Raw genomic sequence first — 14,061 nt, 5'->3', positions numbered from 1 at the left:
GAAAATGGTAATTGATAATTTACTAAAAAAAACTGAGGTTAAATCTATATTTTTTCAAGAGCAATTCAAAGTCCAATGTTCTTTGCTTTAATCTTTCTGGTCTTTCACTCTCCCTCTGATAATTCTTCCTTAGAATAATTAAACAGTAGCTATGTCTACATGTCAGCTCTCAGATTGCAGATGTGCTTTAGACCATCCCGTGAAGGGGGCCTACAAGGATGCTGGAGAGACTCTTCATCAGGGACTGTAGTGATAGGACAAGGGGGAATGGGTTTAAACTTAAACAGGGGAAGTTCAGGTTAGATATAAGGAAGTTCTTTACTGTGAGGATGATGAGGCACTGAAACAGGTTGGCCAGAGAAGTGGTGAATGCTCCATCCCTGGCAGTGTTCAAGGCCAGGCTGGACAGAGCCTTCAGAGATGTGGTCTAATGTGAGGCGACCCTGCTCATGGCAGGGGGGTTGGAACTAGATGATCTTAAGTTCCTTTCCAACCCAAATCATTCTGTGATTTTATGTGACTACAAACATAAATCTCAAATCTTTAATATAGTGATTAAGCTCTGTATCTCTAGAAACACTGAGCCAGTGCTCAACATCGAAGTGCTGGCTTTCCATAAGGTACCATTTGGTCTCTGCAGCTAAGATTCACACCTTGGATATGACAAAATCATGTGAAAATCAACCACACAAATAGCTGTCGTCATTTTATTTCTCCCACGTATTGAGTTTGACTGCTTGCATACAGCACTGCCCTCTCACTGTCTTTGCATCTACTGAGGCTGGCAGACACAATGAATGAGAGCAATTGCAATTAACACAATTTTCTTTCAAGAAAATAAAAATTTTCAGTTAACAATCTCACAAACTACTTTCTCTAAAACTCTATTATTTTTAAGTAATTTGTACTCATTTGATTATTCCATCTTCTAAAAGACCATCAGGAGGACTTGTCAACAATTTGCTGCAGGCATAAAGAGCTGGATTCTTAATATCAGCAATCATCTGCCACAAAAATTTGGATGCTTGATCCCACAGTTCTGGCCCCATCACTTTTAAAAATATCTAGATTGATATAACCATTGTAAGTGAGAGTACAATTACAAAACAGTGATAAGGGTACTTCACAAGGATGATTGAGATCTTTCTCCCAGGTTCTACAACTCATCTTCTCCAAGGTATGGGTTAGAATGCCAGACTTTTGAGGGGAAGAAAAAGACTGCTCTTTCATGAACTCCAGGAAGAAGATGACTTACAGTCTAGGCTTAAGATTCATAACTGAGAATCCCAAGTGAAAGAGGTGCCATTCTGCTTCTGAAATATAACTCTGATAGCTCTTCAAAGATTTAGGCCTTGTAATTTCATTCTTGTTCACTTCTTGCTTACAAATTGAGCATATTCTTTACTCAGCACAAATGCTTCTGCAGATTCCTCTCTACACCCTGGTCTCCTTCAACAGAGAAACTACATTCTCAAATCTGGGTAGAAAGGTATCTCAGTTTAGCAAGGATGGTAAGAATTGTTCTGAGGCTAGGGTCTTTCAATGGTATCTCAACTTAAAGCTTGTTAATAATAATAATAACAATAATAATAACAATCATAAAGGCTAATTTCTAATGTGATTTCTATATATACATTTTACTGCAGAAACAGTTACAGTATGGTGTTCTTTGAAACGAGTGGAGATATGGAGGATTTTTAATCCAACTAAAACAGTTTACCTGACTGTGTTCTCAGCTACAAACCATGGGAATGCTTCCCTACAGCTTGTCAGGTGTGAGTTAGAGGTAATTGCAGCAAAAGGAGGGGGCCATCACAGGCCTGTAATTCTCCTAGAGAGACTGCAGGTCTTTTTTCCTTCTGCGTAACCTTGTATGATAATTAGTCCAATTCCACCTGTCTGCTAAAGTAGCTCTTACAGCTGGGTGTCTGTGGTTAATTGATACTGTTCTGGATTAGTGCAGGTTCTGTATTGGTCACAGGGAACTGGCAGAAATAATTTTTAATGTTGAAAATTAGATCTGGATTCACTACAATATCAGCACTTTGCTTCAAAGATTTGCTAAATGGTCAGTCTGACTGCTATCCTTTCCAAAGTGTTCAGATGTCTTTTAAGTTTTAAATTGAAAACCTCTTCTCATGAAGAAATACAGATTTATATACTGCAAAATTTAAATCAGAACTGAAAAAAATTGAGTGATTTTTTTTTTTTCCAGAAATCTCTTGACTGTGATAAACAACGATACGATAAAATAGTCAGAGTGACCTTTGCAGTTTAGTTCAAACCTTGCTCTCAGCATTCATTACATGGATTTGGAAGCAAAGATCTATCATCAATAGCCCTAAATATGTCCACGGACTGAGAATGAAGTTGAATCTTAGATACAGATCCTGTGTCTAACCATCTGGATATTAGTTCTCCAGTTTTGCAAGCAACTTAACAGGTGCCTAGATTTATATTTTAAATATTCATCGGCAAAAAGTTAAGAATGTTCATAGGAACCTTGGCTGCATATCCAGACAATAAATCTATTTATAGAAAGATAAATATATAGGCCATATGACACCAACAATCCATATTGTATATGCTAACTCAGCTGAAGGCTTCTCAGCAGTGTAGGCAGAATCAGTTTTATGGAAGCAGCAATATGGGTCACAGCAGATGGAAGAAAGAGGCTAAAAAGATTCAGTGGAGGCTTCAGCGGACAGAACAGATGGGTTGTGGGGGGAGAGAATAGGGTTTCTAGAGTAAGACTGGAGCTAGCAACTCAGAGGTCAGTGAAGGTCCATGATATTCTAAGTGAGCTAAGTGAGGCTTTAGTGGGGCTGTGGCTCAGGGTAGTGATAGCTCCTCTCCTCTCCCGCTGTTCTGAGAACTTGTCCTTTTTCATGGGTAATCTTCTTCCTCGCTTTCCTGAACCACAGGACTTACACATGCCACACTTTGCTTGTCACCCATGGACCTGTCTTCACCTGCTACCCTTTCCCTGATAGGAAGGCCTGCAGGGTCCTGCTCTCCCACAGAAGCAAGGCCTGCTTCTTTTAGGATAAACAACAGCTGAACATTGAAAAGGATGGATGTCAGAGAGGATTTGCTCTTATACCTTCCTGGAGAAAAGCAGACAGAAAAATTGCTATAATTTCTTTAAGAAGCTGCACAGGTTACATTGTTTATTCACTCAGTGGGAAACAGCAACAGCAGGAAAGAAAGTCGGCTGTATAGAGCAGGAAACAAAGACCTGCTGTTCAGCCGAGAAATCCAGGACCCTCTTTGGCATAGATGAAGTATACAGACTGCTTGCCATAAGCTGCTGCCTACCTTGTCTTTTGGCTTAATACAACTCCGTATGTAAGTGTGAGTGTTGTGTATATATACATATGTGTGTATGTATATCGTTTAATCCAAGAAATAATGTTAAAAACACAATAATGAGTTTCCAAGTATTATCAAGCCTATTAACTTCCAAATAGTTCATTGAGGACCAATTTTAAGTGCTAAATAGTACAGCTAGATTTTGCTTTTATGCAAAAATCAATGCAAACACATGAATCATCGAGAAGCATGCTGCAGTCTTCCAAAGTCAGTTTCTAATTAGCAATCCATTGATCCAAATAGTACTACAAATAACACAGTGAAAAAAATGTTCTACTAAGTATATGGAAAAAAGATCCTTTTTTTTTTTTTTGCCCTTTACAATTAATTTAAATTCTTTCCGGAATCAAGAAAAGTGTCAGAATTTTGCATCCTTAACACTATTTTCTGTGTTCAGCAATGTTCCTCCTTTCACTCTGTCCCATCAGTTAGAAAACTTACTCAGACTGTGCATGAGAATAAACCTAATAAAGAAAATGGATGAGGGAAACCTAGGCTTTGCAGGAATGCACTTCTGACTACAATAGTTCTTTTCCCTCTCTTGGAAGAGGGGAATTGATCTAGCCTGTATTTTCCCATTACAATAATGTACATTTGTCATGTTGTTTTCATGGATATTTAGGGTGGTAAAAAAAAAATTACACCAGACTGGAATAAAAACTAACAAAAGCTTAGACTTTAAAGGCTTTATTTATTTTGTACCCAGAATAAAACATGTTAATATCTGTAAATCCTTTATATATGATTGTCAATAACTTCTATATGTTTAGCTACCTCCTATAGGAAGCTAGGATCCGTTGCATTTAAGTTATAGGAATGTATTCCAGAAATAAAGGAGATCACAGATGAATGAATATTATTTCAATATGAGAAAGGAAATCCTAAGAACTTCTCTGTTTTTTTTTTTTATTTTCTGCCCTTCCTGGGAAAGCAAAAGAGTATTCTAAGACTGAACTGAACCCTACAAAATGGCTGAAGACAGTCAGCAGAAAGTTAAATATTACATAGTAGCAGCTCTGAAAGTCTTGCAGTCTTTTTGATTAAAGAATGAGTGGTCCAGTACTGGTTAAAATTCAGGCCTGCTGCAAAAGAACCATTATTCAGTCTGTCTTCAGTGATGTATGAGGTCAACATCAGCCTGCATTTGGTACTATGTTCGACATTGTTCAACCCATGACCTTTATTTGCCTTCAAATTTAAAATAAAGGTTTAAAAGTAATTGCTATGTTTTGGGGTAAATTAACTATTTTTAACAAGCACTCAAACTGTGGGTTGCATTCTGTAAAGAAAGCCAGTCTTCAGTATTCAGAGAAAAGTACATAATGATGCTATCTGACCTGCAGTATTAATACCAAATGACAGGGAAACATACAATCTAAATGAAAATTTGAGATATGTTTTTGCTTCATGACTTTAATACGTGCAGAAAAAAGCTGGCATTTCCCTTGTTGTTAATATCCGCACATTCGGGTATTTGTTTAGAAAGAAAGAGATTATTTGAGAATCTTGGTGGGGTATTTTCATCAAAGTACTGAACTTATTAGAACCAAAATCATCATCATTAAACAACCTTTTCATCACTTCAAAATTATATGGCTTCTCAAGGAATGGAAAATTTAAATGTTAAATATCTCTCATTTTTGTCATGGGTCCATGTGGCTGGTCACAAACACATTCCAAAGCTTAGCTGAACAGAAGCCTGAATAGAAGCGATTGTAACTCTAAGGAAACTGATTAAATCAGTTATCAAGAAAGTATAGTTGAAATTATGAAGCAGTACCGTAGCTTAGGAGAAAATACTCAAAGTAATTCTATCCCTGAATCTCTATTACTGCTGTTTATCTAGTGTAGATATGGTGCACTTTTATCCTGAAACTAGGTGTGATCACATACATGGAAAATAGAGTAATAGTTTCATAGAACTACGTACAACATGACATACAGAATCTTAGCTGTGTTGTAACTTGTTTGCTGTCAGAACTGCTTGCTGTAAATTAAGTCAGATTGATCAAAAGCCGTTGCTTTGTTTCTGTGCTACATCTTGTAGCACAGCTCTTAGACTCTAAAATACTAAATAGGGTCCACAAACTAATTTTCTGTGTTGAAATTCGACAAAACCCATAGGAATCCTTGGAAAAACATTATTTTCTATTAGATTTCAAGACAAATAACATGATTTCTTTACACCCTGGCATTCCTTTTTTGCTCTGTGTAACTTTTCTGATGGTGAAACTAATAATGGTATGAAAAGATTTTTTATTTGCTGTTAGTAAAAATAATGATTTTAAGTGTTTCACACACATTTATTAAATTATTATTGCTCTGAAAAAAAAATTATGTAGTAGACAATAAAGAAAAAAAAAATTGTCCCTCTATTTTCATTTCATCTTATGCATTCTCAAAGGCAGAAAAGTGAGCGGCAATGAAAAAAACCCAAAACCCAGTGTTAAAATACTAGAGAGAAAATTAGTATATAGTCATTCAAATGTTCCAGCAGTCTGTTCTCAGCAGTGATGAAAACACAGACTGTTTCTGTATTTAGGGATCATCAGAAAAATCATCAGGCCACTTGTAAATTTCCTCTGCAGTGTTGTAACCCAGGTATGTATTTAACATTTCTTTCTGTGTTCACCTTCCACTCAATACAAAAATGTTCCCTGTATCCTTGTTTTCTATAAATTAAGCCATGGCAATACGCTTAAGTTTTCAGTTTACTTCCCTCAGTTACTTTGATGTAACATCACCTAACCTTCTGATGTGCCTTCAGGATTCTTGTACGTTTTCTACTATTCCGGAAGGCAAAGCAGAAACTGCTTTTGGAAGCAGCCTGTTGGTCTAATGAGATATTTTGAATTAGGATGCTTCCAAGCTAAATACTGAGTTGACATTTCTAACGAAACATCATTTCTTTTTGTTTTCCTCAATTGTGAACTGTAAGATTGAGTCACAAATGTACTTAACCCTAAAAATCTGCCCAGTGCGTAGCATTTCTACAAATTCTGTAGCAGCCAGAAGTGTCTTCTGATAGAATTGCAGTGGTCACCTTTCAAAGCTCAACATTTACCCAGAAATGTTACACAACTACCTACAGTCAAATGATGAAAGCAACAGGAGTAAAAAGTTTTTAATTTCTGAAATTGTAAAGGAAAATATTTCAAATCTCTAAGCAAATGGCTATTCATTGTTTTAAACAGAAAGACAACTGTCAAGAGTCTCAATTTTGAAACAAATTGTCAGTTCAACAGTACGTGGATACTTGTTTACTTATATGATACATATGCCCTTTAAGTGTTGTATATCTCCTCTTCCAAGGTCCTAAAAACCTAATATGGAATATGATTTTGAACTGAGCTTTAGAGGTGGCAGCTGGAAGCCAGTGATAGTTGACCTACATGAAGTGCAGTGAACTTGCTGTGTGCCTTAAATGTTATTTTAGCAGTAACCTAGAAAAACAATCTGTAACTTCTTCAGCTACAGCTAAAATCTATGTCTTCCAGTTCTCAGGCAACTGCTGTAGTTCTGAGACTACTGTACAAAACATAACTAGTATTGCCATTGTTTGAAAAGACACGGAGCCATAGTGAAATTACAGAGCACAACATAGGCATTTAAGTTCATGGGAGAGTGCTGCAAATGCTGAACTTACATGGCTACACACCACAGCAAAGCAGGAAGAGGTTTCTCCAAGTATGATGTAGTTTCAGGCACACTTGTTCCCTGAGCATTCCTTCTTCCACATTGGTTTAGCTGACTGCACTTTGGTGTGCAAGGGATTGTAATGCCATTTCTGGGAGAACTAAAACTCCATTTGCTGCAAAAAATTAGATTGAATTCTACTCCTGGACGCCTCAACTTTATTCCATTTTCGATATTTCACTGTGGATTGGGCCTTAATATTTATGAAAGTCCTAAAATCCCACTGAATTTAGGTAGTTTGACGCTTACGTATATATCTGTCTCCCCACTAAATATAAGCAATGAACAATATTAATCCACTTGAAGAATATGCCCTACAGGAAAAAACTTTTTTTCTTGTTTAGAAAGTAAGAAACAAATAAATATTCTATTAATAAATAACGCAAGGTCAAATAGACACGTGCATAAACCTAAACACCTTAATTTCCCATTGAATATTTAACAGGAAGACAAAGACAATGACTTCAAGTGTAAATGAAACAAACAAACAAACAAACGAACAAATAAAACCCAAACCAAACTCCACAAGCTAAACAAAGTTTTCTTTTTTAGAGACATTTAAACATTAAGATCAAAGAAACTGCCTGGCACTCTTATTAAATTAGAGGGAGCCAAGACTGTTTTACAAGCGCAATATTCACAATGGAATTTCCAATAGTTTTTTGCCCTGACTTAATGCTCTAAGAAGCTCATTATTTCAAGTCTTAGCGGCAGAGAAGTTATCAGAGAGTTAGGCTGGCATTGACAATAATGTGGTATTGTGCTTAGAGGCACAGTACTACAGCACCTACTTATAGTAAGATATTTGTAACATGAAACAAATAAATCTCTGAAAGTATTCCTGCTTTTGACATCTTTAGCCATCCAAAGCTGAGAGAAAAATAGAAAAAGAAAATCTTGTCATAAAAATAATATTTTAAAATGTTGCATGAAGAAGAGACTTAGCATTATACCTTCTCCTCTGCTGCTGCACTAACAAAGGGGTAGAAACAGTTAGTTCAGAAGTGGGGAACTGCAAGCTGCAGTATATGATTTGTTCCCCAAATCTAAGGAAGCATTGTAGCAATTGTAAAGAAAGTTAATACTCCCTCTCCATCTCAGATGATGAATGAAGAAATAGTGCTGTCCTTTAATAGAGACGTTAGCAAAAAAATCCTCAGTATCAGTGTTTTTAATCACATTCTCTGCACAGTAAAATCTCTCTTAAATTTATACTGTTGATGTATCCAGAAAAACTACTTCTGTGCTTCTAATAAGTATATATGTCTTCTAATATATCCTTTTGACATTATATGTTTGATTGAATAGCAATACTCAACAAAATGATGGGAATACACAGAAGAGAGATCCAAGATTTTTTCATAATTCAGTTCAACAGTAACAAAACTAAGTTTTTCAAAAGGTTTAAATGTCATCATTAAAAGGCTTGAAGCCATTATCTATGAGCACACAACCACCCACCCCACCCTCAAAACATCTGATCAGTGAAGCCATTAGTAGTGGCAACATTTTCTTTGGGTTTTGTAAAATTTTAGTGAACAAAAACTCTAAAAGCCAAGTGTTTCTTAGTCTCATTTCTTTTACTTGTTTGACTAGGCAATTATCAATGTATTTTACATGAGCCCATAAAGACATTTAATCTTTGCCTTCACAGTTAATAAAAATTAATAGAGTACAGGAATATCTACAGCTCTACTCTCATGACTGCAGCGTGCTTGGCCTTACATGGGTCTAGATTTAGATTCAGCTGCCATTTGGAAGACTTTCTTTACAGTCATAAGGACTAGAAGCATTTATCTGAACATGCAATTTCTGTAGAGTTTGATAACAGGGTAGCAACAGCTGTCCTCATATGTGCTATTAGCATTAGTGTCACCAGTTACATCTAAACTGTACCCTGCCTGGGTAGTTGGTCTCAATTACAAGGAAGCCAGGACCATCATGTGGTGTGCCCTAGGGCGCAAGTGTCCTGGAGTTTATATGCAGAGAAAAAAAGGTATTTCCAGAAAAGACAGAGAAGTAAGTGATTATATATTGGTAAAACGTTATCTTGAATACCATATACAGCTAAGTCCACTAAGATAAAGAAGAAAAAACTCAAACTACAAAAGATATAGAAAACATCTATCTAATAAGCAAGAAATATGTGACAATGCTATAAATGGTTCTTTGCTTATTCTAGTAAAACAGAGGCTGAGATAGGGTATATGCTGCCACCAGTAATTACAGCACTGGTAAACAGTAAGAGTGAATGTTAAAATTGATGTTGTCAGAACAAAACAGTATGTTTTGACCAAGATTAAAATTATTTTGACACTTGAAAGACATTGCACAGGGTTCAAGGAGCATCTGGAACCATCCTCCGAGTCCTCCAAGATCAACAATGGCAAAAATTTGATAGATCTCAATCCTTTTATTAAAGCATTATATAATGTGTTCCCTCTGATAATAGGCAAGTGGTCCCAGTATCTCAAGCTTTCTTTCTGCCTCTACCATTCCTTCGTAATTTTGTTCAACTGAAACATACACCAGCAGTATAATTAACAGCCAAACAGCTACATTTGCCACTGCTATTGCATTTCAGCACTGCCTTGTATACAGAGCAAAACAGAAATAATGGAGACAGTTACTACAATACAGAAGTTAAAATAAATGTAGAGTTGTTCTGTTATTGACAAACCTAAGGAAACTCTATAGCAAATGACGACCAGGAGGTAGCTGACCTTTATGTAGTTATATTATAATCTTCAAAAGCATGTGTATATGTGTGTGTATGTATATATGCATGCGAGATTTTAGTAAGCATCAGCTGGCAAATCTATTCAGCTATTTAAATAGGTATTATCTCACAATGTTGATTTCTCACGTTTATTTATACTCTGTGCATTGAATTGACTGCATTATGACAATGTTTGTCATGTTAACTATTTTTAAATGTTGCCAACTACATAATCATATATGACATGAAAAAGTACTTGCCTTTCACCCCCAAAGAAAATGTGTTCTGAGACTATTGGTACTTCTCTCTGCTGTAACCACTACAATATACATGTTAGAGAAAAAAAAAATCAACTATATATGCCATTCTTTTTCATTTGTATATCAAAGACATGTGAAGAAGTTACTCCCTTTTGGTTGCAAGACGGTGCTCATATGGCCTTCTGCAAAAACTTCACAGAAACATCCTCACCTCTTCAGACGCTTTTTGTTTAAATGTTTTCAGTTGAATAATGAAAGCCAAAGGCTTATGATGCATCTCCTAATTAGGACAAACAGCATTCATTTCCATTTTTAAATGCTATGTATTAGTTTGCTTCCATCTTTCTTCTTTTTTGCTTTTCACTGCATCCCAACCATCAAATGTAAGACTTCTGATTCTCCTGCAAACAAAGGCCTGCACAGCTGTTACTTTGCAACAAGCACATTGTGGGCCCCATCCAAAGCTCATTGAAGTCACAGTCTTTCAATTGACTTCAAAAGGCATTGGATAGACTCCTTTTTTAAGCTATATCTTAATCTGTGATGCATTTCTAAAGCTGAAAAACCTTTAATGCACTGACGTTTAGGCAGTTTATTATAACAGAAGATACAAGAAAGATACTAAAAAAAAAATTAACTGAGTTTACTTTGCACGAAGTCTTAATACAAAATGTGCTCTTATGATACTGCTGCCAACTACTTTTAATATCCCAATAATGCATTGTTACTCTACGACAATACAGAATAATTTTAAATCCCCATTCATAAGGACTCCAATTATAATCTAATTCAGCTCAGATTAACTATGCTTTGATAGTAATTTCCTTATAAAAAAAAAAAATTAGCCTAAGATAATGTGCTGCAAATATAGTTTTGATGCTAATAAGAGGCAGTTTAACAGCCTAGAGAAATTCATTTTGACTACCTTTTCATTGCAGTGATAAACAGTATATAAAGCACCTCAATTACATATTTAATATAAAAAATGAAGTTGTAACATACAATTTTGTCAAACTACTGTTAACTTCACTTTACTCTTTCAATAAGTAAAATTGTAACTTTGCTACTTCAACACAACTGTGGCAGTTGAAATTGGTGTTAGCAGTGTCACTACAGACGCATCTGCTTCATATCATAATTTCATTGCTATGAAAAAGTACAATAACTGTCACTGTTTAAAACTGCAACAGCTGTAAGTGGGACATTTTAGTTCATTGCTGCTTCAGCCAAGCTCTGCACTGAAAATTATTCAGCAAACTTTCATGACAGCTTTGGATTTTTCTGTATCTTACAACAGTCTTTTATTGACATAAGTTGTTTTCTTGCAATAAATGTAAAATGATATGGAGCTACATTGCTTATGCCAGCTGAAGATTTGATCCAAAAGCTGATTCTGACATCAAGGCCTTGGCACAAGGGCAAATCATAAATCTAAATGAAAAATCAGAATAAAGATATCTGCTGAAATATTTAACCTCAGTGAAATCACTAAATCATTCTCTTTCCCTAGAATGCAAGCATTAAAATTCCTCTATAATCTTTAATATTAACTTTTAGCTAACATAATTTTTATAAATCTGAAAAACAGTAATTATATTCCAACTTTTCTCTGCATTTTTTTTAGCTGTTATTCAGGAAGAAACTCATGAATGAGTGAAATCTTCTGACTGATACATAACAGCGACAGCCAGAATTTTGTTTCATGAAAAATTCTGATTTTGTGTTCCAGAGCATAGAAAAAGGGGATAAAGGGGAATTCCTCTGAAGCTCTTTTATGCAAAGAACAGTGACCAGAAAGAAGCCTAATTAAGACTGACAGCTATGATTAAATGGCCCCACATGGAAGTTTGATCTGTTTTATATCAAGCAGAGACTGATCTCCCTTATCCCCAAGTAGACTTGATAACTAACTACAGGGCAAAAATCTCCTTTAATACACTGTTCTGTTCGTTTTCAGAAAGAAATATTGATTAACCAGATTAACTCTATAATGGTTGTAAAGCAGGTCTAAGATACAGAAGACCTAGATCTGAATCCCCATTCAGAATCAAAGACATGGAGAGGGATTTTCATCTTACATCTTTTCTGAAAAGCATCTTAATCATTCCAGTTAAGATGAATGGGTTCTCTCTGACACCATAAAGTCTGCCTTTGACAGAGAAAAGCTATTTAAAAGTACTTAAATATAATAATTTTTGCTTTTGATGACTGAAACCAATCCAAACGCAAAAGCAACTCTGAAAGACTCCCACTTGTGTCTCAGAATGACCGTATGCTATGGTCAAGATATGTTTATGTATCTTTTCTTGCTAATAGCTCTATCTAATACTTTATTCTGCCCGAATCACTCTACCAAATTATCACCTTTTGAATGAGCATTGGGTTTCCTTAGTCTTTCTGAATTGTTATCACTTTTAACTTTTGAATATTTTCCTTTCTTAATGAGTTTACTAAAATGAAATGTTGGAATTCTCTCCAAATCTGAATTGAATCAGTGGCTTCCATTGTTTTTTTCCCAGTGGTATAAATCTAATCCATTATGAAAGGAAAACAGGGATGCTAACGAACCAGATTTTACAGTAACATAATAAAATTATTTATGCTATAAACTATGGAGTATGTCCCTTTGGTTACTGTAATTTTCAAAGTCCTTTTAGTATCGGGAATGAGATTTTTCAAATTAATTACCCACTAACGACAAAAAGAGAACAAAAGCCTTCTGGCCTTCGGTTACTACGCCCCAGCTCCTGGAACACAGAGGGTTATACCGCTGACCAGCAGATGGAGACACAGTATTCTTCTTGGAGGAGAAATTGCGGCTCGAGGTCCAGGTAGTCTTCAGCTCTCCTGATTGTGACTTTGCAATTCATTAGTTACCAGGTTAGCTCATTCCAAACCTAAATCCATCTTCTGTTTTTTTTTTCTCAATTGTAGCTATTACTGCTGTAAATACTCTAATTACTTGGATAGTGTCAGTTTTGATTTTAAGCAAAATTTGTAGATATATTTGCATAACAATGAATTAGACAAATGTTTAACTACTTTATCATCTTTCTATGATTAACAATTTCTCAAAAAGACAAAATTTCTTGTAAATCAATTCATCTATGTGAGCTCCATACGAATGGAATCACATTTCTTAGACACTCCCTTGCTCTTGTTTTTGAGTGTAAGTTTCATAAATTCAAATATTTGTGTTTTTTTTTTTTCTTTTCTCAGCTGAACACTACCAAATAGCTTTATTTGTATATTCCAAATGAATACTTGGGACTACATTTGCTGTAGGAAAACTCACCCATTCATATTGTTTTTCCACAAATATTCCCATCCATACGTTCAATAATTGTAACGCTCACTGAAAACATGAGTTTGAAAATTGATTAATCAAAACAATCTTTTAAAATGAATAGTGGGAAAATAGATTTTCCATGAGGTACACCATGAAAAATCTTGAAATGATTCATCATCAAGCTCTGAACCCTGTGCCTCCAGATCCTCAACACAAGTTTTATCAGTTGTGTCAAACGGCGTCAGCATTATTATTATTTTTGGCTCCAGAGAAACAAAGGGGTATTAATTTTCCCAAGAGATAAAGTAATAAAAAATTTGCATATTTGACCTAAAGATAAGTTGTAAGTGGTGCATCAATTATTCTGGACACTTGGGTGTCTGGTGTCTAAAACACTAGAATATTATATCCCTTTTTGTTAGAGTTACCATATGGAAATTTTGAGTCATCTTACATTTTAAATTCTGGAGAACAGCAAGCAGGTTTTCTCAAGCATGATACTAAGCCAGAGTAATTAACCAAGACTGAAGAGAACAGAAATAAACCCACAGTTTACTATTATGCAATGAGTCTACCATGATTGTTCCTCTTTTGGTTGGAGCAAAATGGCTCAGCCAAGACAATTATTGACAGAAGTCAGAAAACAGCTAGAAACCTTCAGAATCAACAAGAAGAAGAGCTTTTCAAGGTGACTGGACTGAAACTCCAGAGTTCTGTATTCACAG

At 35.5% G+C, this 14,061-nt stretch overlaps 1 long non-coding RNA gene across 1 annotated transcript in view; it reads right to left on the bottom strand.

The window, feature by feature from the left end:
• Positions 1–791: 791 nt before the first annotated feature.
• Positions 792–14,061, bottom strand: part of LOC133275213 (uncharacterized) — a 64,857-nt gene continuing 51,587 nt past the window's right edge. Inside the window, exon 3 of the long non-coding RNA XR_009745441.1 lies at positions 792–3,107. This is a non-coding gene — a long non-coding RNA (uncharacterized LOC133275213). The remainder of the gene's footprint in view (positions 3,108–14,061) is intronic.

Source organism: Pezoporus flaviventris, unplaced genomic scaffold (assembly GCF_033815535.1).
Source record: "Pezoporus flaviventris isolate CSIRO_AGI_PZ_B2104156 unplaced genomic scaffold, CSIRO_AGI_Pfla_v1 ptg000037l, whole genome shotgun sequence".
NCBI lineage: Eukaryota > Metazoa > Chordata > Aves > Psittaciformes > Psittacidae > Pezoporus > Pezoporus flaviventris.
This window is presented reverse-complemented; position numbering and strand designations above follow the sequence as displayed.